The 25,996-nt window shown below is 40.9% G+C and overlaps 1 long non-coding RNA gene across 2 annotated transcripts in view; it reads right to left on the reverse strand.

Annotated features, from left to right (window-relative positions):
* Positions 1–9,470: 9,470 nt before the first annotated feature.
* Positions 9,471–25,996, reverse strand: part of LOC149918005 (uncharacterized) — a 53,834-nt gene continuing 37,308 nt past the window's right edge. For both annotated transcript variants that reach the window (XR_016465709.1, XR_016465707.1), the window contains one exon: positions 9,471–10,409. This is a non-coding gene — a long non-coding RNA (uncharacterized LOC149918005). The remainder of the gene's footprint in view (positions 10,410–25,996) is intronic.

Consider the following 25,996-nt stretch of genomic DNA (forward strand, 5'->3'; position numbering starts at 1 on the left):
GAAGGATTATAGAAGTGTGCAATTATTATGGACATCAATCACATGTATCAGTTGATTCTGAACACTTCATCAAAAATGTATTCTTTCCACAAATAGCATCTGTATTTAAAAAGCAAATACTCTTCCCCCACCTCTGGTTAAAAGTTGTTTCAACTCTTTTATGCCTGTTTGAGTGTGATTTATAGAGAGTTCTGAAGTAACCGTGACAGTGTTTGCTGAAGTTAAAATTGCTGGGCTAATTCCCAGAAATTTTAAGGCTGCTTTATGTCATCCTGGATGAACGTGATTAATTAGAAATTACCTTTCAATCTATTTTATGGCATCATTCTGAGCTTTCCCTGCAGCCATTGTGTTGTGACAAAGTTGATGCACTAATTTCTCATGTTGCTTTCCACTTGGTGCACTAATTCCTCACTGTGCTTTCCGTGTGGAGAAAAGCACTGCACTGATGCCTGCTGTAGGGTGACAGATCTCCACACAGTATTCCACCCTGTGCTGTGGACTCTGCATCTGCTGCAGTGGGGTTCACTGTAGAATCCCTCTGTGTTGTAGGAACATTAGAGATTTTCTCACCAAAAGCAATCGTGTAGCAGCATCTCTCACAGATCCCCCAAATCTCAGCTGTCAGAAGGATGTGGAAAACCAGGGTTAGTCCTCATTTCCCTCTAAAAGAAAAGAAATCTATAAGTAAGCGGTAAGCATGAGATCGAGGGGTCTGCAGAGAATCCCCTGTTTTTCCTGAAGTGGTTCTGCTTTGCTTGAAATAGGAATCCAGAGCTCCCCATTCACACAATAGTGCTTTAATTAATTTTTAAAAAGCACTATCTCCTTTTCCCACTGAATAAGTACAATCTTTATACAAAGCCAAGCAATGCTAGCAGCAGTACTCGTTTAAGAATTTGCAAGGAGGAGATGGGACACCTAAAATGAAATGTCATGTGTGATCAGAGCTAGAATTTGAACTGACATGCCTCAGTTCTCAGGAGAATGATGTAGCCACTGCACTGCAGCCTCTCCTGAGGTAGTAGCATATATCTTCTTAGAGCAGTCTTATTGTATATAAAGCAATTCAACAGCTAATATGATTTTATAGGTGAGTGGTTATGAAGTTTGCATGGTACCTGGGTTCCAAGCCAAGGATATGAAAACATAGACAGTATTTAAGTTACATCCCAACTCTGTTCTTCATGAATACTTCTACCATAAGGCACTGCATTGCAGGCAGGAGGACAGCAAGGCAAGCAGCACCATCCTATCCTCTGGGTGGGTCTTACCTAAGGCTCTCCTTTGGGGCTGGCTTATAGAAGGGAGACCTTCTAACCACACAGATCTCATCCAGTGTTATCTAGGATCTTAGTTACTCAGCATTGTGCTTTAGGCCTCCATGAGAATGAGCATCTCTACATAGCTTAGCCACAGCAGAATTGAGAAGGCACCTCAACAGGAATTTCAGAAGAATTACGTTTAGGTGTATAAGCAATTGAACAGAAGGGCTGGGCTAGCACAACAAATGGGTTCGTATACACATTTCAGTATATAAACTGAACAACAGAGCCATGCAAATGGGCTTTTGTGGAGAATAATTGGCAGCTGCCCCACAGTTGGTATAATTGTATCTTGGATATAATGTGTAATGGACATCCACTGCCAAAACGTTAATAACACTAACATTAATAACCAAATAAAAACTATTATCTGCATTTTATCTGTCAGTCCTCAAAAGAAACATGGACTTTACAGATTAATATAATCCATTTCCTTGCTTCATAGTTCCTAAATTCCCTCGAGGACTTTTCTTATATTAATCCAGATTGACCTTAAGGGATAAATTTTGTCTTTGAATCCCTGTGTTATTTACCTGGTGCTATTATTATGAATGCCACTCCACAATACAAGAGCTGCTTTGTGGCAAATTACAGGTTCTTTGCCCTAAGAAGCTCAGAGATGTATGTAAATCCATGCAAGGTTAGCGGTGTAGAAGAGCCATGTTTTTAATACTGCATTAAAACTGCTTATTTGTGTTATCAGTAGTGATTTTCATACCTCATCTTCATGTTTTGAAGATATTAAACTAGATATTATTTAAAAAGGAAATTATACAAAAGTGGTGAGGAAATCTGAAGCTGAACTTAGAAAGCCAGAGAATGAATGGACACCTCAAGGAGCAGAAAAGAAACACAAGCGGGGTCAGTAGGATCATCATCGATTTATAGACATTCCTCCTCCCGTTCGTCTGGGCAGTGAGAGAAATGTGTTGCAATGAAACCAGTGCAAATGAAAACACCAATCAATTGTATGCACAGTGCAAAGTGTTGCCCAGGGAAACTGAGGAACTGCGAGGGGAAATTCCTGCGATAATTTGAGCCTTAAAGTTTGTGTCATGCTCTCAGGCAAGAAAATCTGTACCTGTACATTATTTTACCTAGCTGCAAAATAGGTAAACAGCTCTGTACTGTTAATGTCCCAGTACACTGGATGAATAGTGCATATATATCCCTCATAAGGCTCATTTCAGATGGGATATATGAGGAAATTATTGCTTGTACTTTCCTCTCTCAGACTTCACTGAGCTCTTCTGAAAGGAAGAGAGCATCAAGCTATAGAAATTAAAGTTTGCAGAATTACATCTGGTGATGTAGGCATAATTTAGTGTGAAAAAAGAACCAACAACTAACTATATAGACATTGATGGTACTGCATAAGAGAAACAGACTGTGGTTTGCCTCTTGGGCCAGGAATTTGCACAACTGGACTTTATACAAAACAGACTTACTTGTGTGCTTCACAGGAATACTCTACTAATCCTACACTACATGACTTTTTCAATAGCAGAATCTATATTTAAACATGCTTGGGGACAAATTATTTCTGACCCTTAAGGGCTGCACACAAAAATAAAGCCTTAGAGCAATTCCCTTTTTACTTCTGTCCTCTAACATTAGAGCTGTTAGTACTCAGCCACATCTCAATTAGCAGCACTGTGACCTTTGAGTTTACTTGAGGTAACCAAGCTGGTGAAGCAGGGATGGGTTTGTTTGGGCTGGTGGCACTGCAGCCATGGCAGAGCTGCCCCAGGGCTGACTCATCCCATTAGCTTAGGGCCACAGTACCTCTCACAGACTCTAGCACTGATGTGCCTGCGGCTCTGAAAGCAGTGGCCTCTTCATGATACGTGACCAGAGCTGCTCCTTCAGCAGCACTGCCTTTCCCATGCCCTCATCAGCAGTCCTACTCATAGCAGAAAGAAGCTGGCAGCAAGATCCACCGGGGAGAATATCTTACACATAAGAAGTGATCATGTTCTTGTCCTGAAAAATGCACCATCTGAGCAAGGGTGATGCCAAAATACAAATACTTTAAGGCAGAGCTCTAAGAAAGCAGCCATGTTGGGATAGGAGTGTGCAGCAGCATGATCCCTCCTTGGCTGCCACAGCACGGAGCATCTGCTGCTCTAGGCACTGCTAATGGGAGGGGATAAAATAAACTTCATACTCCAGAGAAGCTGCCTCCATTTAAACCTGGTATTCCAGTGTCAGATTTATCTCATGGGACACAGACAGTTGATTCAACCTACTCCCACAGTTGCTAAAACATCTTGCCAGGTTTCTATATACTCTACGCTTGTTTGTCAGAAAGCTCAGTGTTTTGTTTTTGCATGAATATCCCACAATACTATATACATATATGTATGTATGTATATATATAAAATTAAAAACTACACTTTGCAGTCTATAGTTCTTTATCTCAAACAGAGGACCTAATATTTTCCTTGCTTTCCTGGGGTTTCCGTTGAACCTGTGCTGGACCAGTAACAATGGAGGAGTGTTACCTGAGTGCAGACATAGAATGATAGATTCGTTTGAGTTGGAAGGGATGTTTAAAGGCCATCTAATCTAAATACCCTGCAATGACACCTACAGCTAGATCAGAATGCTCAGAGCCCCATCCAGTCTGACCTTGAGTGTCTCCAAGGATGCAGGACCTCTGCTTGTGCAGAACTGCACAGTATGCGTGCATTCCTGAGGCCTAAAGCAGTTCAATTGGAAGGTGATTATTTTGAAATGAGGCCTTAAAATAGGTCTGTAAAAATCAAGTTTTACAAGCAACACATTTTAGGAGAACTACATCATTACTTACAAGAGTTAATCACACAAAATGAAAAACAGGAATTTATACTTAAGATTATTAAGATGCCTAATAGCAAAAGCTGGAGACTAGAGATTCCTTTAATTAAAACTTGAATTTGGCTTTATCAATTTGCTGACGGCTGTTCAGCCATCTCTGGAGATGGGAAAACGAGGGCACAGACAAGGAGGGCATGCTTGGTATCATATGGCCAAGTGCACTGTTTGCAGCAGTGCCTGTGTGGGCACAGTCTCTGTGCCAGATGGCTGAAGGCTTTCACACTGCCTGTGGGAACAGGCTGGGAGTCCCTTCCATTTCAATGACTTTGCTAAATAAAACAAGAACAGAGTGAGAAGCTGAGCAACATGCTCCTGGTAGTTGACAGCACTTTGTTAGCACTCTCCCTGGCACTGCTTGGGCTGTACCAACCAGCACTCTCCAGGACAAAGATTGTGGACATCTGTTCCCAGTGGACTCTGCAGATGGTTCCCTCTGTCCCATCACTAAACAATCTGACATGCCCCCAGTGCCACCTAAGGATCCACAAAACTCTGAAAGCTTCAAATACCACAAACTTTGTAGGACTGTAGTTACCACTCTACATTACCTCACCATGGGACCACAAGTACAGTACATGGACAAGTTTTATTGAATTATAACCACTGTGTACATATTTTTTCTTTGCACGAAGGACATTTTACACCTTTCTACAAGGAGTAAGCAAACTCATAGGCAGCAAGGATTTCCTTGAGTACTGCACTTGCACTCTGACCTAACTTGGCAAATAGCTGTGGCTGTTGTGAGCAAATATGGAGCTGCTTCTAGGATGCTTCCAGGTCTCTCTGAAAGCAAAAATATGAAAACACAAGATACCTATCTCCTTCTGTTTGTGTGGCCAACTTGATTCACTACTGCTGTCATTTTTTATTTGCTTTGTGCAGCTACTATTCTGTGTATGCTTAGAGATAACAGTTACCAGCACTAGAGAGACATGGCAACACAAGAAGTCACGGAGCATATACTACCTTGTATGATATGCAAGGGGTCAAGAAAGCCTACGTGGGCAACCAACCAGTTCCTGCCTCAGGGGATGGCTGGTAAAACTTCAGCCATAGGGATACACAGCTTATGGTCTCCTGTAGAGATCGTATGTGAGTCATCTTTAGCCAGAAAAATTTAAAAATTGCAATAATGAGGAGAACGGAGAAAGGAAGAAGTGTTAGAATACAACAAAGAGACTTCATTGTGTACAGCCAGTTCTCCTCCTTTAAAGTGGAAAATCCATGGTTAACTCAGTTAACTGGAATCAAACGTAGAGAAAGGAAAGGAGAAGAACTCATTATGTTCAGTAATCTCATTTTTATTTGCTTTCTTTCTACTAATGGTGAAGCAAAACGGCTGCTATCTAACTCTGTGTATAATTGATTACCAGAACATAAACTGAAATGAAAAATAATGTTCTCCATAATTGCTATTCAAAAGCTTAAGCTTGAAAAACACTCTGAAAAGATGCATGCAGGTTTATCAGTCCTTTTCATCATTCTTTCCTTTTTAGCAATAGTTCAGCTTGTGTTATGAATGCTGATTTTAGACATCAGAAATATCTCTTACCCACCCTTAAGTTAGCTGGAAACCCCAACAGTGTGCTCACATATTATTGATAAACTGCTGCCTGATATCTCTCATAATCACTTCTTCTAGTTCAGTCTGTAAGATCTGGCAGTAACTTCCTCTAATCCTACTTTGTCTTTATTATTAGCTGTTCCTGACAAACTCTAAGAACACTTCATAATCTCATATGCATGTGTTGAATATGTATGATACAGCTCGTTTCTGGCTTCTCTGATTTTCCATAGTAGAATACAGCTGTTCCAAATAGAAAAAAAAAATCAAAATAAAAAAATCAAAATACAATCTTTTATATTTATTACCGTGTTTCCCATTTCTTGGAGTTATAATAAAGGTGATACCAGAAACTCTCTATCTCTATGAGTTTATATACGTGGGTGTATTGTGTACTGCCTTGGTACTATACAGGAGACTAGAACTCCAGCTACATAACAATTAGATCTTGATTTCTATATAAAAACCCCACAGCCACAACTTCAACAGCTGCTTGAAATCACTAATCAGAACCCAATAATGTGACACAAATAAAGCAGCAGAAAAAGCTACGTGTGATTGGCAGAAGAGCAGGATAAGGCAATCTGGACTCTTACCTCCTTACTGCAGCGTATCTTAAGAGATGCTGAACTTTGGCTCAAGAAGGTGTGCTGCTCCTCTGATTTGTCCTGTTACACAGTACACTGGTCACTTTCAGCACACACAAGAACTCATCACATGGTCTCTACTACTGAAGAACAGCTCCCAGGTGGGCAAAATATACAGTGAATGTGATAATGACAGTACTATAGTGGCCTTGAAATAGCATCCCTGCCCCCCACCCCCATCTTAGCCTGTTGTTGCTCCTTTCCCCACCAAGTTTACCGGTTTATTGTGGAAGATATTTTTCTCTTGGGATCTACAAGTGACAGACTTTAACAGGAAATTTTCCAGCTCCATGTCTTTACAAATCCAAAACAGCTGACATTTAAACAGCCAAGAGTGCAAATAGAGCTACAACTGTATCGCAGCGGGGCTTCCTGTTTAAAGCAAATAAAATGCTGACTTGCTAAAGGTAATGGAGAGCAGACTTCCTCAGACACGGAAAAAGCTGAGGTACTCAGTAAGTGATCTGCCTCAGTCTTCACAGGTGGTCAGGCTCCCTATGTCTGTCAGGACCCTGAACCTCTAGCTGTGGGTGAGAGGAACAGATGCCATCCCACTTAACAGTGGAACAAGTTTGAGATCTCCTCATGAAACTGAATGTATATAAGTCCATGGGCCGGATGATATCCATCCCAAGATTCTGAAAGAGATTGCTGATGTGGTTGCCGAGATGCTCTCCATCATATTTGAAAAATCATGGCTGTCTGGTGAAGACCCCAGTGAGTGGAGTAAGGGAAACATTACCCCCAATTTTAAGAAAGGGAGAAAGGAAGATCCAGGGAACTGCAGGCCAGTGAACCTCACCTCTGTGCCTGGGAAGATCATGGAGCAGATCCTCCTAGAAGCTATGTTAAGGCACATACGAGATAAAGAGGTGATTCGAGACAGCCAGCATGGCTTCACCAAGGGCAGATCTTGCCTGATAAATCTAGTGGCCTTCTGTGATGGAGTGATGGCTTCGGTGGATGGGGAAAGGGCAATGGATGTCATCTACCTGGACTTCTGCAAAGCCTTTGACATGGTCCCTCAGCACATCCTTCTCTCTAAATAGTAGAGGTGTGGATTTGAAGGATGGACTGGTCGATGCATTAGGAATTGGCTGGCTGGATGCAGCCAAAGGGCTGTGATCAATGGTTCTGTGTCAGGCTGGAGGCCGGTCACAAGCGGTGTCCCTCAGGGGTCGGCCTTGGGACCGGTGCTCTTCAGCATCTTCATCAGTGACACAGATGATGGCATCGAGTGCACCCTCAGCAAGTTTGCAGATGACACCAAGCTGAGCGGTGCAGTCGACACATTGGAGGGAAGGGAAGTCATCCAGAGGGACCTGGGCAGGCTGGAGAAGTGGGCCATGTGAACCTAATGAGGTTCAATAAGGCCAAGTGTTGCTCTTGTGAGGCCCTATCTGGAGTACTGTGTCCAGATCTGGAGCCCCCAGTACAAGAAAGACAGAGAACTGTTGGAGAGGGTCCAGAGGAGAGCCACAAAGATGATCAGGGGACTGGAGCACCTCCCCTACAAAGACAGGCTGACGGAGCTGGGCTTATTCAGCATGGAGAAAAGAAGGCTGCGGGGTGACCTCATTGCAGCCTTTCAGTACCTAAAGGGAGCCTACAAACAGGAGGGGAATCAACTCTTTGAAAGGGTTGATAACAGCAGGACGAGGGGAAATGGTTTTAAGTTGAGGGAGGGGAGATTTAGGTTGGATGTCAGGGGGAAGTTCTTTACTATGAGAGTGGTGAGGGGCTGGAACAGCTGCCCAGAGAGGTTGTGGATGCCCCGTCCTTGGAGGTGTTCAAGGCCAGGTTGGATGGGGCCCTGGGCAGCTTGGTCTACTATTATATGTGGAGGTTGATGGCCCTGCATGTGGTGGGGGGGTTGGAGATTCATGATCCTTGAGGTTCCTTCCAACCTTGGCCATTCTGTGATTCTGTGCTGCACTTGGGCCAGGGCAACCCCAGGTATTTATACAGACTGGGGGAAGGTCTCCATGAGAGCAGCCCTGCAGAGAAGGACCTGGGGGTCCTAGTGGATGAGAAGTTGGACATGAGCCAGCAGTGCCAACGGAAGGCCAACTGTGTTCTGGGCTGCATCAAAAAAGAGGTGGCCAGCAGGGAGAGGGAGGTGATTGCCCCCCTCTGCTCGGCTCTTGTGAGGCCCCATGTGCAGTGCTGCGTCCAGGCCTGGGGTCCCCAGCAGAAGAAAGACACAGAGCTCTTGGAATGGGTCCAGAGGATGGCCATTAGGGTGATCAGAGGGCTGGAGCACCTCTCTTATCAGGAAAGGTTGAGGGAACTGGGCTTGTTTAGCTTGGAGAAGAGAAGGATCCAGGGAGATCTCACTGTGGCCTTCCAGTGCTTGAAGGGAGCGTATAAACAGGAGGGGGAATGGCTGTTTATGAGGGTGGATAGTGATAGGACAAGGGGGAATGGTTTTAAACTGAGACAGGGAGGTTTAGGTTGGATATTAGGAGGAAGTTTTTCACCCAGAGGGTGGTGAGGCACTGTTCACAGGTTGCCCAAGGAGGCTGTGGATGCCCCATCCCTGCAGGCATTCAAGGCCAGGCTGGATATGGCTCTGGGCAGCCTGGTCTGCTGGTTGGCGACCCTGAACATAGCAGGGGGTTGAAGCTAGATGGTCATTGTGGTCCTTTTCAACCCAGGCCATTCTATGATCCTATGATTCTAAAAAAGTGAAAGATAGAGCACTGATACCTTCTTGTGTTCCTACATTGATAATTTTGAGTTAGATAGTTCATTCATGTTTATCTACTGAAGTTTTGCCTTTCTTGCATCCGTGTTCCTTAGAGAAAAGTTAGATCAATGAGGCAAATTTTTTTTCCAACACAGATACACTGAACTGCACTTCTGATCTCTGTGTCAGTGGGTGTGCAATTCTTGGTTTTGGTGTCAATTTCTGAATTCTCACAAGCTAAAGTGCTTACTGCTAAACTTTGGTGGATGAATATCAGTTTCTGCCACCAAAAACACCTGAGAGATAGAAGAAGGCAGATTTCAATGATAACTAATTCAGAATTCAGGCTTCCAAATACATCCTTATACTCTTCTGAAACTCTGCATAAGCAACTGACATGCATATGTAGCTCACATAACCTAACTCCTTAAATAGCATGGAAGAATCAGCAGCATCCAAGTAAAGTTTCATGGGGCCTACCCCAAGGCCGTGCCTGAAGGCAGCTAAGTACTGAGCTTTTATATTACCTTGCTCCTTGCAGCCCTAAGCAAGTACACATGTGCTCCCAGGAACAAACTGGAGTGCTCTGGGGATGGAAAGCTTGCAGACATTCCATTGTCCTTGGTGAAATTCTGGTCCGTGCCACATGGATGCAGCAAGGCTGAGACCGACTGCATAGCTCAGTCCAACAGCCCATCATCTCCTGAAGGCCAACATTAGTAAAGTAAATGGGTAGCATACAGACTGTGTAGCTTGCCACACTCCTTTCCTTATGGTAGAGCTAACACTCTGGGATATCTCTTACACGCGGTTTTCAGCAGTGTTAGCAGTTCATTCACTGTTTTTTTAGAGAATATTCTTTTTTCTGTTGCAAATCTGAGGAAACACATCACTGCAACCATCCTGCAAAGCACGGCAGGCAGACTTCAGGTGGCCAGCCTTTTAGCTTGCCTCATTTCCTGACGCACCTTGCAATCACTCCTGGGTGCTTCCCTCTTGGCTATCACCAAGGTCAGGCTTTAACTTTTGGAAATTGCTTGGGTGATTTGAGTCTGTGGGCAAGACAGCTTGCATCCTGCCTCCACTCCTTTCCTAGAAACACAGTGCTGATTTTCATTTTCAAGCAATCCTCTTCAGCAAAATGGGAAACAGTTCATTCAAAATGCCATGAAATTACTTACATTTGGAATAGGGGTGTATGATTTCACTTGTATAATGACCAAAACTCATGTACAGCTGCATGTAAGGAACAATCCTCTCAGACACTGCTGCAGAACCTGCTGTGGATTTCAGTTTTTCTCTGGACATCATTTGGGAAGAGAACGCTGAAAGCCAACACAAACAGTTGTTTTAATATCCAACCTACAAGAGGGACAAAATCTATTCAGTGTGAATTGGCTATTAATCTACAAAAATTTATTGGTTTTTCATGTTTTGTTAACATATACAGATTGAGTTTTACAGCAGCTCCTTTTAAAAGCATGATTGTAGGTAGTGTTCCTACTATACCTCCATAATGTGGCTGAAGGACTGGTAAAAGGGAGATCTGGCTATTAAAGCACAGATGTGCTCCCATTGCTTATACTCTTGGAAACACTTAATGCCAATCCTGCTAGATCTGAGCACTGTGGCACCTAGCAACTCTGAAGTATGCCAATCCTAATGTACTTTGGCAGATATTTTATTCAGATGAACAGCGTGCCATTTAAGGTCATGACTGGTTTGTAAATCCATGCTCTACTGAGCTCTCTTAAATTATAGCAGATGAAAATATTCTTATTCTTTTACATGAACAGAATGTAAAACATGCCTGATGTAGTCTTATTATTTTGTTTGACTCTCAGTTACTATGTTAGGTTTAATGAAAAATCATTAGTTACCTAAGACAGAGTCCTGACTGTCTTTTTTTTTTCTTTTTTTTTTTTTCTTCTTTTATTCTGAGGGATGCTTAACGGGAATATTAGAAGAAAATGGAGGGAAAGAAATCAGGCATTGGCAAAGGTATCAGAAGATGATTCTAACTAGAATTGAATGATGGGAAAAGAAGGAAAGTGCTTATCATGTAGAGATTTATATTATGCACTTCTTTGCTGGCACAAAGCATAGCTAAACTCTCCTGTTCAGTGTTTTCCAAAGCAGAGCACAAACACATATAACAGTAGGCACTGCAAGCTGCTGACCAGGTTCTCAGCTCCCACAAATGAGGTCAGTGTAGTTCCACTGCACCTCATAACACTAAGCCCATTTATATCTCATTGTGGCACCAGCTCGAATAGCTCTCCCTTTCACACACTCAATTTCAGGTAGAGTCTATAAAAAGAAATGCACTATGATAGATCTTTTTCATATGTCCTACTTTTCCGTCTTTGGAGCTTTGTTTGGATTGTTTGTAAAAACAGCTTGCATCCTCATATTTGAAATCCACTCTGAAATAGGAGAGAGAACAGAGGGGAAAGGGACTGTGCAAGGTTGGGCAACCAATCAAACCAGGGCATGTGGGGAAAAACTCTGGTGAGTAGCTGGGGGCTCTGTGCTGGAAACATCAAGTTTAGAAAGAATGGAGATGCCTCAGACCACAATTACAAGCAGAGTAGGTTTGGGTTTTTTTTTGCTTTTTTTTTTTTCCCTTAACTCATGCAATATGGAAAGGAGAATTAGAGGGCTAGGAACCAGAAGGTTGAGTTTGATTAAAAAATTCAGTCCTGTGCTATGATAGTAGAGAGTTAGGGATTGGAGCTATGATCAAAGCAGATAACAAAAAGTGTCTTGGACCCAATCCATTAATGCCATATCTACTAGGTGTCTTTTTCACAAAGCTAAGTGCTAGAACTGACATACCTACATTAATGGTGGTATACACCAATGTCTGTGCTTGTGAGTGCTATGAGAACTGAAAGTCCAAGGACATTCAGTCACCTTAGTAGACAGATTTTCTTGTTACTATCCTCTTGTTTTTAGTAAAGAGTATATTTAATTCTTAGGTTGTCCTGATAATCACAAAATTTGAAGAGATCCTACAGAAAATTGTTTTCAGTTTATCAGATTCTTTAAACCTGTTGCAGAGTTTTGTTACTCCTCCTCACGAGATGAAACATTGACATTTAGCAACCCAGTGGACAGCCTAAATTGTGACTGAGGCTCCTCATAGTGGCCAGCTGCCATGGCCAGAATTTCAGCAATGCAATCGTTGGCTGGCAGCTGCTCCTTCATCTGTTCTTGTTCCCATAAAAATGGGGCTGAAATTAACTATTTGGCAAAGACTTTTGTTGTTGTTGTTCATTTTCTTTTTTCTGAAAGAAACTACGATGGCAGCAATACTCATGAAGCACTTAACTGGGACTCTCTTTTGTTGAAAGTGGCAGAATACAAGCAAATGGACACAGAATCATCAGATCCCGTGGCAACCATGCAGTACAGGCTCAAGTGGGAAACTAATATTGACATATTTCCTCAGACAGTGACTCAACAGCAGTGAAAGATCAGTGCAAGTTTACCAGATGAAAAAAAAAATAAAATAAAAAGCATGACAAAACAGCTGTAGGTGTGAGTTTCTTTGTAATCTAACGATATTCATCCGTCCTAGTGAGGAAGGAGCAGAATAGACTGTTTTGGTTTCTTTTGTTATGCCATATACAGACATGATCAAAATATTTGCTGCTGAAATCACATTCTTCCTTTTGTAATAATCGTCTTGCAAGAAGCTACAGCTTTCTTGTCTAGTGAATGCTTGTGCTCACACATCTTTTGAGCAATGCGTTGCTCTCACTTATCCCTATTGAAATTATTCTGGGATTTTAACAGCTCAGAAGAGCACAAGTTGGCCCAATGGGTATGGATACTTTAACATTCCTGTGAGAAGAAGACAATTTTACTTGGCATTTGAACATGCCAAAAAGGAAAGGAAAATAGCATCCTTCCCAGAAAGGGGTCCCTTCTGCCTCAGTATTGTTGGATGTCCTGTTTTCAGCTGGGACAGAGTTGATTTTTCCTCCAAAGTGTCTAGTAAGATTCTATGTTTTGGCTTTAGGAGAAAAACAATGTTGATAACACAGGGATGTTTAGTTGTTGCTGAGCACTGCTGTATGAGCCAAGGACATTTCGGGTTTTCAGCTTCTTGTAGTGCTCTGCCAGCACAAGGAGCTGAGAGGGGACAGAATTAGGACAGATGACCTAAACTGGCCAAAGGAATATTTCACAGCACATGATATCATATGAGAAAAAGAAACAAAACTTGAAGAACAGTGAGAAGTTGGGCTGGTAGGCAGCTGCTGCTCGGGGACTGGCTGGGCATTGGTCAGTGGGTGGTGAGCAGTTGCTTGTCCATCACTTGTTTTGTATAAAAGCTAATAACGTATAAAATACATACAGTCTCTTTTTTTCCTCTTCCTTTTCTTTCCTAGAAAATCTATGAGTTCTACTTGGCTGGGTTTTTTTTTTCCAATTTTCTCCCCCACCCCACCAGGAGGTGGGGAGTGAGCGAATGACGTGGTGCTGAGCTCCCTGCTAGGTTAGACTGTGGCAGTGAATTTTACGCACTACAATCACTGATCTTGCTTACAGACACTGCATATGAATAACAGTGCTGTAGACAGGTTCAGACTAGTGGTGCAGGTTGTCTTTCCACAAAGAATGCATTTCCTGGCGTTCATCAGCTCCAAAGGCTGACACCTCTTGGTCCTCTTATGGAGACATTACACTACTGGGTGGACATTCTTTAAAAGCCAGCCTCCAGATTGATTTATTAAGTAAATGGGAAGATATCCATCCCAAAAAGTACTATTCTGGAAGCTATTTTCTGTGTTGTGATATAATTTCACAGCATTCGCACAATTTTTCGATGGTCTTTGGTGATAATTTAGAACCTTATTGTATGGAGACATTTATTCTTGTGGTCTCCAAGCCTCAGCAGCTTTGATGTACTCCTAATGCAGAAGATGAGTGAGCTGAGACAGCGACTGACAGGAGTAATAAAATAGCTAAGAAAAAAAACAAAAACTCTTATCTGTTCTCATGAGAAACATCTATTTCCAACAGGATTTTCACATTATTAAGCATCTGGGAGACATTTCTTGATGGTTTTCATTATTAATGAACATTTGAGGATTTTACTTTGAGAGTAACTGCCTACAAGAGCACTTACTTTCCCTTAATCATTTTCTCTCTTGCAGAGAAAGGAAGCAATTTCACATGCTCTAAAAATACCCCCAAAAATGGTGAATTCTGTCCCTTCTTAAAATGTGGTCTACAGAAATCTGTAATTTCATTTGAAATTGCTAAGAGAGTTAAAAATGAGATTCATTTATTTATTTTTAGGAGAAGATGAACATAGAGTCTTCTCTTTAGTATTCTTGATGTCCCATACCCCCATTTTCTTTTTTCTGTTTCCCTTGTATGTGACTCAGAAGCTGGAATTTTCTCAGTACTGATCATGGTCTCAAAGTAACTTATTTATATGCATAAGCTGAGACTCAAACTGGCTTACAAGGCAAACTCTTACTGTATGAATCGGCTTATCTATGCTGGAGATTGCAGCTTGTGTATAAAAGGTCACACTAAAAATTACCTACAGCATGAATGAGTTCGTTTTCTTAGAGCATCAGAGTGGTGGTACAAGGCTGGATCAAAGGTCTGTTTAACCCCAAAAGGCCACGAGGGGTGAGTGAGCAATGTAAAAGGAGGAGACAGTGACAGAGCAGCCATATACTGATATCTCCCCCATTCTGTTCCATTCCCCAGAGAACTACAGCTAGAATATCTCTGTATTAAATAAATGTGTGAACGTGACAAAATCGATATATTTCAATTTCAGAAAGCTGTCCAAGGAAACCTGTCTTGCTTTTCAAACACATTCAAATGGCTGGCAGATGTTTTCAAGACTTAACTACGTGCTGAGGGAAAGATACAGGCTCCTTTGTCAAGACAGTCATCCCACATTTCTTGTGGCATCCAGAAACTGTATTTAGACTGCAGATTATCATTGTATTAATATTACATAGCATTATAATGACTTTATGAATAGCACACATTCAATCACATTCCCTTAGCTCCACTCCCTGTCACGTTTTGCATATCTGTATTCACAGCTAATGATTAAAAGATTCATTAGGAACAGGAATCACATTAGCACAGCAACTCACAGCAACTCAAATATAAAAGTTTTACAGGTAGACATACAAATTTTGTACAGTTTACATAAACTATAGCAAATCACATTTAAACCAGACACAGAACTGTCTCCATCAGTAAGTGATGATTTGGGTGAAGATAAAACAGCTATTAGAAAATCAATGTTTGGTTATTATCCAAGAAAAACAGCCTGTTTTTATTCCTTTTCGCATAAAATTACATAGTAATACATTCAGATTTTGCTGCTTGTTTGTTTTTTTGTTTGTTTGTTTGTTTTTATTTTTTTTGGTCTGCAAATCATTTCTTATAAAAGCAATCAGCAGGCCAGCTATCAGTGAAAGGCAGGCATCAAGCATTTCATTATTTGAGACATGAGAGTGTAACAGGAAGATACTGCTGTTTCCAAATCTCCCTTCTGTTGCCTGTGGTTATTACTGATGCTATGAATATGCCACTTTTGAAAGGTGTTGGACTGGCATCAATAGAAGCAGAACTTGCCTTCTGCACCCCGGGACCAGGAGGAGCAGCAGCAGTGTAACACGTGCCAATCAGCCTGTTGCTGCATAATGCCAATTAAATGTCATTTCTTTTTACTTAGGTTGCTCTGTGTCCTTCCTTCTGTGTGCAGAAGCGCTGGCTTAGGATGTGTGCATACTTGCCCAAATTTGGGAAGTCTGCCTCTTGTGGTAGGATGGCAGGTTTGAAGCAAGTGGTTAAGTGGTTGAAGCATTAGGAGGTTTACTCACTTGGATGTCTGGTTTTCTGAATTATGGATGGTCTTTGATGTACATTCCAACCCAAGCCATTCTGTGATTCTATTTTGTGATGTCTGATCATTCCAAACTTTTATTTCTTATTTTTATTTTAAATGATACAGCTAAAAGCCTGTTTTCAAAGTTCCTGCCTGTCCCAAATCACTTCCAGTTGTTCAAAAACATCACCCCACATAAAAAAAAATTATTCTAGTGCTTGTGGTAGACAGGCAGATGCATCCATAGCTTACAGAAGACTTCAAACCATGACTGCTAAGTGCACACCAAGGGCTGACTCCAGATTTCTCTACAGTTCAGATAAATTCCTATTCTCAGTCGTGGAGTTACAAAACTCTTTTTCCTCACTACTGAAGGTGCTCTCCTTCTATCCACAAAGTATTTCACATCTTCTTTGGGGTTTATTCGTTTGTCACATGCCAACACACAGGCTACTACACCTCTATGCTACTGCTGGGCTCCAAAGGACTCAGTCAGGCAACAAGACATTGCACTGTATGAGACCTACAGCATAAATAACACCCACCTAGCTCAGCCCTAACTCAAACCACATTATGAAACTTGAAGGCAGAAAAGGATTGTCATAATTTCTGAAATCTGAAGAATACTTAGCCATGGCTAATTTCCCTAGGCATTCTAGAAATACCTTGTTCTTGTGTAAGACGTATATAGGTCAGCCTAGCATTGCCTGTAACTAGTATTTAATAAGAAAACTAATGCTTTCACTGCTCAGTCATCAGTTTTTCTAAAGCTGGTTGTCTATTTCCAGACACCTGCTTTTTAATATAAACATACTGACAAGGAGCACAGGGTGCAGTAGGAGCAAGTAACCTCTGCCCTTGTATTGCAGCAGGTGTGTCTGTCTCTCCCTCCAGAAAGTAGCACTTCTTTGCTCATTTGTTAAAGACTGAGTTGACACTTAACAGCTCGTTATGATTAAGGAGCAGAGTGCAGCCAAACTGTTTCAAGAGGACACTGAAAGCATTTTTCATTTCATGACCCACCCTCTCCCTCCTGCTTTTCAGTCCAGCACATAAGGGGAAAAGAGTGCATGAGAGATTTTTCTCTTCCCTTCCAACGCACTGCAAAATCTCTTGGCATAAAACTGAAAAGTCACTTTCTGAAGCTGCAGTTTCCTAATGGCATACACGGATGGAAAATGAACTCGAAGTAAACAACAGAGTAGGGCTGCCTGTGGAATGTCTGTTCTCGGCATGTTCCAACCCTTGAAGTGACCAGTCTGCAGAAGTAACCCAAGACAAACGAGCAAACATTTCTTAAAATGGGTCATTTAACTGTACTGTCACATCCTATGATGAAGATCTCTTCTAATCTGTTTTAATTATCCAGTTGTTCAATGCATATATACATTCCATTCAACATGAAATGGAGACTTTTCTTTCATTTTTAAAGTTGTTTTTTTGCAGGGAGTAAATAATTGATTATCTGACGACATGTAAGGAAAAAGATGAAGCCCTTGAGCAAGTTAGATGATGAAAAAATCAGAGCTGGAATGAATCCCGTTTAAATTTCACTTGAAACTCTTTTTTCGCTGTGTCTAAACAGCCAATTTCCTCAAAAGGCACTACAGATTCAGTACCCGAATCTGCCAAAGAATGACATCGGCAGCAAATTATATTCAAAATGAAGTATGAAGTCCTGTGCAGTTGAAGCAGAAATTAGATACGTTCTCTGCAAAGCTTGACAGAAGCTAGAAATGAGTGAAAAATAAATGTATCCAGCTTACATTAAAAAAAAACACCCTGCTGGTAAGGTAAATGTCTCTGCCTGTCGCATCCTGGTACCATTTCTCCAAAGTAATAAGCAACAACGTGCTCCTGTTCAGAACAGCCTATCTGTTGGGCACTACACAGGAGCACACTGCAGTCCGTATTCTGCAGAGCAGGGAGAGATAACCAGGCAAACAAGGAGGCTCACAACGCCACAACAGAAAGTGGCATTGGCCAAAGAGCACTTCTAAGGGAACTGAAAATTGTTTCTTTACAACGACTTCTGAGAGCTTTGTAATTTCTCAAGAACAAACAGCAAAGCTTTTGAAAATGACTTCTTTAAATTTACATTTAAAGCTTTCCATAGATTTTTTTTTTTTATTATTGTTCTGATAAGTTGTAATGGTAGTCCTAACATTATTTCAACACAACGGAAACTACAGGAAAACTTGCAAATGCTGGAATATAAAATAATTTGGAAGAATGCCTATCTTTTCCTTGAAAAGCAAGCATTTGGGGTCTCAATTTTCCTTCGAGACTCAGATGAGGATAAAGCAAATGGATGAGGAGAGCTAGCAACAGAAGGACTGCATTTATGAAATACACACAGAAGTAGGTCAAACTGCACTAAGACCAAATGCCTTACAAAACAAAGCCCAAAAGTAAAGAAAGTGTGGGAAGGGATTCATCACCTATCAAGCCTGGAGGAAGATAAATGTGAAAACAATTAAAAGTCTTCAAGATTACAGCATTATCAACATTAAGAATGTGTATTTTAGAAGATTAGTGTAATTGGCAATGATTTCATATTGTGTAAGTTTAAAGTCTAAGGAAGTGAAGGAGGATAGCAATAGTAAATTACTGTCATCATAAGAAAAACTGCTCACTATCTGCACATGTTGACTTGTTGAATATGTTGCATCTTAACATTTTCAGTGAAAAAAATGAGATTTTGATTAAAGGAAAATCTTTATAGACTGCTTTCCATTAAAAAAAATAAATCACTCTTTTCAATGAAAAGCAGTCTCAGGCTTTCAGTATTTAAAAGTAAATTTGTAGAGGCTCTTCAGAAAAACAAAACAAAACAAAACAAACCCAGCATTTACTGATATACCCAGATACCTTGGAAGGGGGTTTGAAAATAAATTCATGACAAAATAGCAAGGACAGGAACCGAGAAAAATGAAAGCAGCTCTGGAAAGGAAACAAAGACAAATGAGTGTTTTAACAAAATATTTATGCTGGACTGATCCAAATCACATTGTGAGGCTTGTGAATCATGGAAAGCAAGAAGATAACAGGACTGAGCAAAATTGTCTCTGGAGAGGGACAGAGCATGACTAATGGTGCTGCTGATGTTACCCTGTGTGGGCCAAAAGGACGTTCAGCACGTGAAAACAAAGCAAAATGGGGCAGGATTGGAGCAATGGCATGCGTTAGCAGACACTTTAAGTAGCCATGGCACACTATGAAGCCCTGTAGTGCTACGAAGCTGCCGTATAACAGAATGGGCAATTAATGCAGGGAACTGCATGCACAAGAGCTTCCGATTTCCTTACATCTATTTGCCATAAGTGGTTATGTCTCTCTGCTCTGTGTACCCAAACATCTGAGCTGTAAAGCCAGTGGTGAGAGACAGGGACTTCTGGTTAAATTACTTGAGCAGACTAAACACGAAAAGAACATTTTAATTTAGCTTGGTTCAAATGCCAGCCCATGTCACAAATGAGAATTAATTTGATCTCTCTTTCTCTCTCTCATGTCTGTCAGCATCAGAAAATCACTAATTGGTAAAACAAACAAGGCTGGCTAGCTGCTCTTGGTGGGACAGCAGAGCTGATGTGTTCCAGTAAAATTTTGACTTCTTTTATGAAGAGAAAATAGGGGGAAATAAAAGAAATTAGCTTTGGAAAAGCAAAATCACTCTACCATAATGGCAGAAAAGAGAATGTAAACACTACATACTGTTGATAGAGAGAGAAAATGGAAACACTATTGTTAATAAGGACAGTAAATGTTGCTTATTTACATCAGGTTAAAGGTAAAATTACATCAGGTAAAAAGTATTCCTGTGGCTGCTTCCTGCAGGGTATTAGTGAGCACAAACAGAGGGACTAATTCTTAGTCCATGTTCTCATTCTCCATGTGCTCCATTCATGCTCATCTGTTGTCCCAGCTCTGTATTTCCCTCCAGACCTTCTCCCAGTACAGCCACAGGCTGGCAGAAGGAAAGACTGTGGTGTTCAGATCATCTGGCCCGCAGGGAGGTCAGTCCTTAAGGAGGGCACTCACGCAGAAAGCAAGGCTGATGTGTGTCGGTGTGCTGGCAGGCTGCTAGGAGTTATTTATCTCCTTTATCAACCTTAAGTGAGACTGTCACAGCCTTGAGCTGCACGGCAGAGCGAAGCCTCTCTTCGCCTTGCAAATGGGTAGATCAGATATATCCCATAGTGTGCAGACAAATAAGGATGGTACAGGAGTCTGCTGGTGTGGATCCCATTGTTTAGGCTATGGCACATGGAGTGATGCTGGGAGAGGATGAACTGCTGCCAAGTCTGTGTTGGAAGGCACAGAAATCTAACCTCAGACACACATCAGCCCTGTCCTTGCAGCAAGCCCCTTCCCTTGTCTTTATGAAGCATTTTTCTAACACCTCCACTCCTAAGAGGCAAAAGGAAGAAGGCCGTGCTGATGAGATGCCTCAGATCTGAGAGATCAGGCAGAGGGGAGTGGGCTCCTACAATGCTATGAGGAGTGCATCCATCACAGACCAACACAGCCTGGGTTCTGCACAAAAACAACTTAATGACTGTTCTCCTTCCCCTCCTCTCTGCTGGCCACACTTAGAAGCCAGAGAGAGTAATCAATGAAGGAACAGTGGCTTCAATTACTGCTTGTTTTCTGGCTTGTTCCAGAATAACTCTCACACTGAGACAAATGGCCAAGCTGTAGCTTATCCACAGTCTTTAAAAAAAAAAACACGTATTTTCTGACATTTAAACTAAATTTAAACTGCAATCCAGGGCAATTTGGTGCAGGCAGCTGACTGCCTGTCTTTTAATTCCACGGTGTGATTTTTAAGAATGGCGTTGCTTTGTTATTTTGCATCTCATGACGTGGAGGTAATGAGTTAATTTTATGTTATCCAGAGAACTCCAAGAAAGGCGAGTAAGATCACAGTATAGCAGAAAGCAAAGCAAAAGGACACCTGTGCCTTAGGCTCTTTAAGCCGAGGAGAGAAAAAGCACAGCACTGACACTACAGTCTGCAGTTGGGCCCCAGCAGGGGCTGATGTGGCACACAAATAAAACCCCGTGCCACATCATACTGAAGTACAAGTTTCTGAGAGGAAAGAACATGCAGCAGTTAACCCACAACCCAGGTAACACAGTGGAGATTATTACTATATGACCACATTTTTTTTCTCTTTTCATAACTGATGATAGGACCCGTTTAGTCAGGGCTGACACACCTAAGTATTTTTGGTCCTTCATGCTTTGCTTCCCCAGCCCGTGCCTCGTTACCTTGAGGGCTCCAAACTTTGCCCCCCTTTTCTGGGATGCTCAACGCCCTTCCAGGTCTCCAGACTGCAAGGTTTCACAGTTAATATTCTTGTTGTCCAGGAAGATCACAGTGTTTTCAATGCATACCCTTCAATAGTGACTTCTAGAAACAGGAGATCTTGTAAAATATTCAACAGCCTCTATTACTGTGCCATCAGTCTGAGTTATAGCAATGTAAAGATGTAATGTTAAATAAATTTATTTTACAGAGAAGGATGAGCAGTACCAAGTCCTCCGAATATACATTTACATTAAAATTCAAACTGGCAGCCTTTTTATTTTCTGCTACCTTTCAGATAACATGAAAACAATTAAATTTTAATTGTGCTGTGTTTTTGAAAAATGCAATTGCATAGTTTATGTACCAGTAGTTTCAAAAGCTAATTTTGATTTTCTCCTAGGGTGAACATTTGTACCCAAAGAATTGATCTATGTGGCAATAATTAATCTGAGTACTTTAAATGATGAGAAATTACAGGAAAGAATTTGCCATTGGCAAATCCATAGTTAAAACAGCGGCAACAATCTGAGGGGAAAGAAACTAATTTACTAAATAAGATATCGGAATGCAAGATAACACACTAAAACACAATATAATACAATATAATTAGAATTGAAGCTAGTAAATCAAATATAATGAGAGGAGGGTCCAAAATCTGAAGGCCTTACACTAATGCTGGGGTGAGATGTGTGTTGGGATGAGCAGAAGGGAGGAGAGAGACAGATGATCGAAAAGAAGGAGAGCCTGATCCTGTGACTTTGCCAGGGATTTTATCTCCTCTCTGAACACAAAGTTCCCTGGAGTATGTAATTCTTCTCTTCTGGGACAGGTTCCCGGAGCTGGAGCATTAACTCTTTAACTCCCAGTGCACTACATGATGTTATGATGTGAAATACCAATAACCAAAAAACATAAAACCATGACATCCATTAATGCCATCTCAGGATTTGGGCAGATGCACTTTTGTTCAGAAAGCAGCAGGAAGATAGCATGAGGTATCCATGACTGAACATACTTAATTGAATGCTTTGGACACTGACAGTGGAGCACAGTGAAATGAGCAAATTACTCCAAAAAATGACTTTTGGTGACATACATCGTCCTCCCTGCTCAGATGAGCCATATATTGTATCAACTTAAATCTTAGATCTCTGGGACATCCAGTGACTGCATGAGCACAATAGAATAAGTGTTTTCTCTGCTTGTTTTATGCTTGAACCCCCAAGCAGTATTCATAAGAAGGTTTCTATGCTGAATAAACAATGAAGCTAAAATGTTATTGAGTTAGAGTAGTCAGGGTGTTGAGAGTCTCCAAATTAAAAAAAAAAAAAAGATTTACAAGGCTCATCTCAGTGCAAAGAAGATCTTTCAGTTATGCGAGTACACGAGTGTTCTCAGCCATTATTTCTGAGCACATTTGTCAGGTATTATGCCAGTAATCAAACTTGCACGTTGTGTTTTTTGGCTCCCTGTGGTACACGGATTTGCTGACTGCCCATTTCTGTCTGTGGGCTCTGTTTACAAGACTCAGAAAAACTTTAACATTTAATTATACGAGAAATTCAGGTAGAGCACTGAGCAAAATAAAAAAAAAAACAACCACCCTTCAGTCTCTACTGGTGGTAAGACTGAAAGTGGTAGAAATGAGCAGACGAGACAGTACATCATGTACCATGATACTTCCAGAGTGCATACGTATATAAAAATCTCTCTTTCTCTCTCTCACCATAACAAACAGATGAATAATTCAAACATCCTCTTCTCTCAGATACTCTAAGGAATATCTCTTTTGTTGTTCCAGGAAAAGCAATGGAGATAGAACTGGGAAGCTGTGTGTGAGAAACAGATGGAGTTTTGTTTATAAAGGTAAATTTTATTTCAAAATCTTTGGGGAGAATCACAATTTTCTTCCAGATTTAGTTCACAGTTAGTTTATTCTATCAATTAAATACAGGTGCAAAATAGGTTAGTTTGAATAGGTTATCATATTAACTTCATCAAATTCATCACGTTCCCTACAGTCTCTTCATTACTTTAATTGATTTAATTCAATTGATAAAAGTTGTTAGTTTTTACTAATTTTCAGGTTTATACTTTTTAAGCTGGACATTGCTTCATTTATCAGTGATGGAAGTGGAACAGTGAAGCAAAGTTTGTGTTAAAATGCAGAACTCTCAGGAGTAGCTACAATTTGAGTGAGTAGAAAGTAATCATAAATCTTCTTTCTTTTTTAAAGAAATACTAATTGTCTAAATGAGCAGCTAAAATAAGTGTTAGCACAATCTGTGTTGCCAGTCTGAATGGACATGTAGAAGCAGTGGATGTATCCATAGCTCGCACTGGAGTAGGAACCCTTTTCCTTCCCATGACCCCAAATCAGACACAGAGCATCTCGCTTCACCTGGTGCCAATGGAGTGATCTCATCAACCCCTCATTACAGGTGCTAGGATGGAGGGAGAGTAAACTCTTCTGGACAAATAAACACAAGGAAGGATCTTCATCCTCAATGCATATGCACTACTTGTCTTGCAGTGTTCACTACTTGAGTATATTACTTTTTCCCCGGTAAAAATGCAAACAGCCAGTCTGTCTATAACAATTCAAACAAATGTATAAGAAGGGAGAAAGCTGAAGCCCTATAAAACTTTCAAAGCAACTCCTATCTCTGTAGTTACATATCAACCTGTTTCAATTAGCACAATTTCACACAACTAGGTAAGCGGTTTGCTAGAAAATCAGCTCCGTTGTCAACTTCTAAGGTGCCAAGATGCTCACAGCAGTGAATATGAGCTAAATGGGGGAGCAAGAGAGACTTTAACTCATCATAAGTGCTGATCCCTGACAGCTTTGGTATGAAGACTAGAAGCGTGGCCCTGACCTGTGAAGTACTGTATTCTTGGGAATCTGCACACCCCTTCTTTCTTCCCTTCCACTAGAGCTGAAACAGCTCAGGTGTACCATTACTGGTAAGAAATTAATATTTTTGTCCATAGCTAGAGAGATAGTAGTTTCCTTGGAATCCCCAAGTACTGGGCTAAACAGGGAAGGAGGAGAGCTAACCACCATGTTCAGAGTACCACCTCATTGAAAAAAGCAGACAGCAGGTAAGGATAGCACTGGATGATCTGAATAATTTTCTTCTAAGTCCCTTATAAGGTTTGAGGCTGCATATATATAGCTTTGAGCTAAGTTAAACAGATTGAAGTTTTTCCATTGACAACTGTGCAAGGGAAACTAATGGGAGCTGGGTTTGTATTTTTAAGGTCAGAACAGGCTCAACAGGAGCAGCTCCAACATAAGACACAGGGTCTGATCTCTCAGATAGCTCAAAACACGGGTAGATCCTCCTGAGATTTTAGCACCTGTGTTTGGCATGTTTTATTTTTCCTTAAAATCCCCAGATCTTGGCATTATACAGTATGGCAGAAATTCTGCTTTCCTGTGAAAATTAGCAATCATTTAATCTTTCTGTGTAGAGCTTAAAAAAATGACCCCAGTAGGAATACACAAACTTCCTTAAGAAGTCTCTAGACCTTTGAGTCAGGCTTAGGATTTTCTGTGATTTTGGAGTGTGTGGTTCTACTGCCAAGAAAATGCAAAAACTGCAGAATGGGCTGGTGTGGAAGGGCACACACACAGTGCAAATGGCAATCAGACTTTAATCTACCTGTAGTTTCTGCCACCAAAGCCAAAAAGCTTGAGGCTGAAGACAATGTAAAAGAGACTGCTGCTGAAAATATCAATGAAGAAGATTCACAAATGAATGATCACAACATTACTCCAAGTATAAAGGAATACAAAATATATTGGGACAGTTAAAGTCTATAAAATCCATCCTTTCACTTCATATTTTCAACTCGTGGCTTGAAATCTACTATAGAGTGTATGACCAGTGATGTAAGTATTTGTAATAGAAGCAATCGTCTGATAAGTATAACATTGTACCTGAAAACTAAGAGCAGACTTTCAAAATCAGTTTTTAAAAAACATGTTAGGAAATTATTTTTCTGAAAACTGGAATGGCACTGGAATGGGCTGCCCAGAGAGGTGGTGGAGTCACCAAATCTGGAGTTGTTCAAGGAACATTTAGACTTTGTGTTGAGGGACGTTGAGGTTTAGAGAGAACTATTGGTGACAGGTGGATGGTTGAACTGGATGATCTTGTAGGTCTTTTCCAACTTTGGTGATTCTGTGATACCTTGTGATACTGATGATGTGTATACTCATACTTATGCCATTACCTTTTCTTTCCACTGATTAGGTTACCATGCAAACATCTTTACAAAGCTGATTTTGCACAGCTGACCTAAACTACACTTTAATAGCAGTCTTCACCTATATCTTGCTTTGCTAGATAGGCTTTTTGGATCTAAAGTTAAAATTCCACTCAGCAGTTGTGAAATATTTTATAACTGAGATATTTTCTATTGCCAGTTTTTCAAAATACAGTCTTTGTGGCAAGATGCATAGTCTGGTTGTTTACAGGATACATTTTTCTAAAATTCAGTGGAACAAAAATATTTTACCTTCAGAAAAATATCATCCAATATATTTTTCATTTCAGAATGAGTTTAGAAAGGACAACTGGTTGAGTAAGACCCATCTCTTTAGATTCAGTACATGGCTTCCAAAGTAAAATGTGTTCAATTTTCTATTATCTGAATTCTTCTGTGGTCACAGATGTTCTGTCTCTTTTCATTTTACATATTCACAAGAGACAA

Source organism: Phasianus colchicus, chromosome 4, assembly GCF_987193195.1.
Source record: "Phasianus colchicus chromosome 4, bPhaCol1.hap1.1, whole genome shotgun sequence".
In the NCBI taxonomy this organism is placed as follows: Eukaryota; Metazoa; Chordata; class Aves; order Galliformes; family Phasianidae; genus Phasianus; species Phasianus colchicus.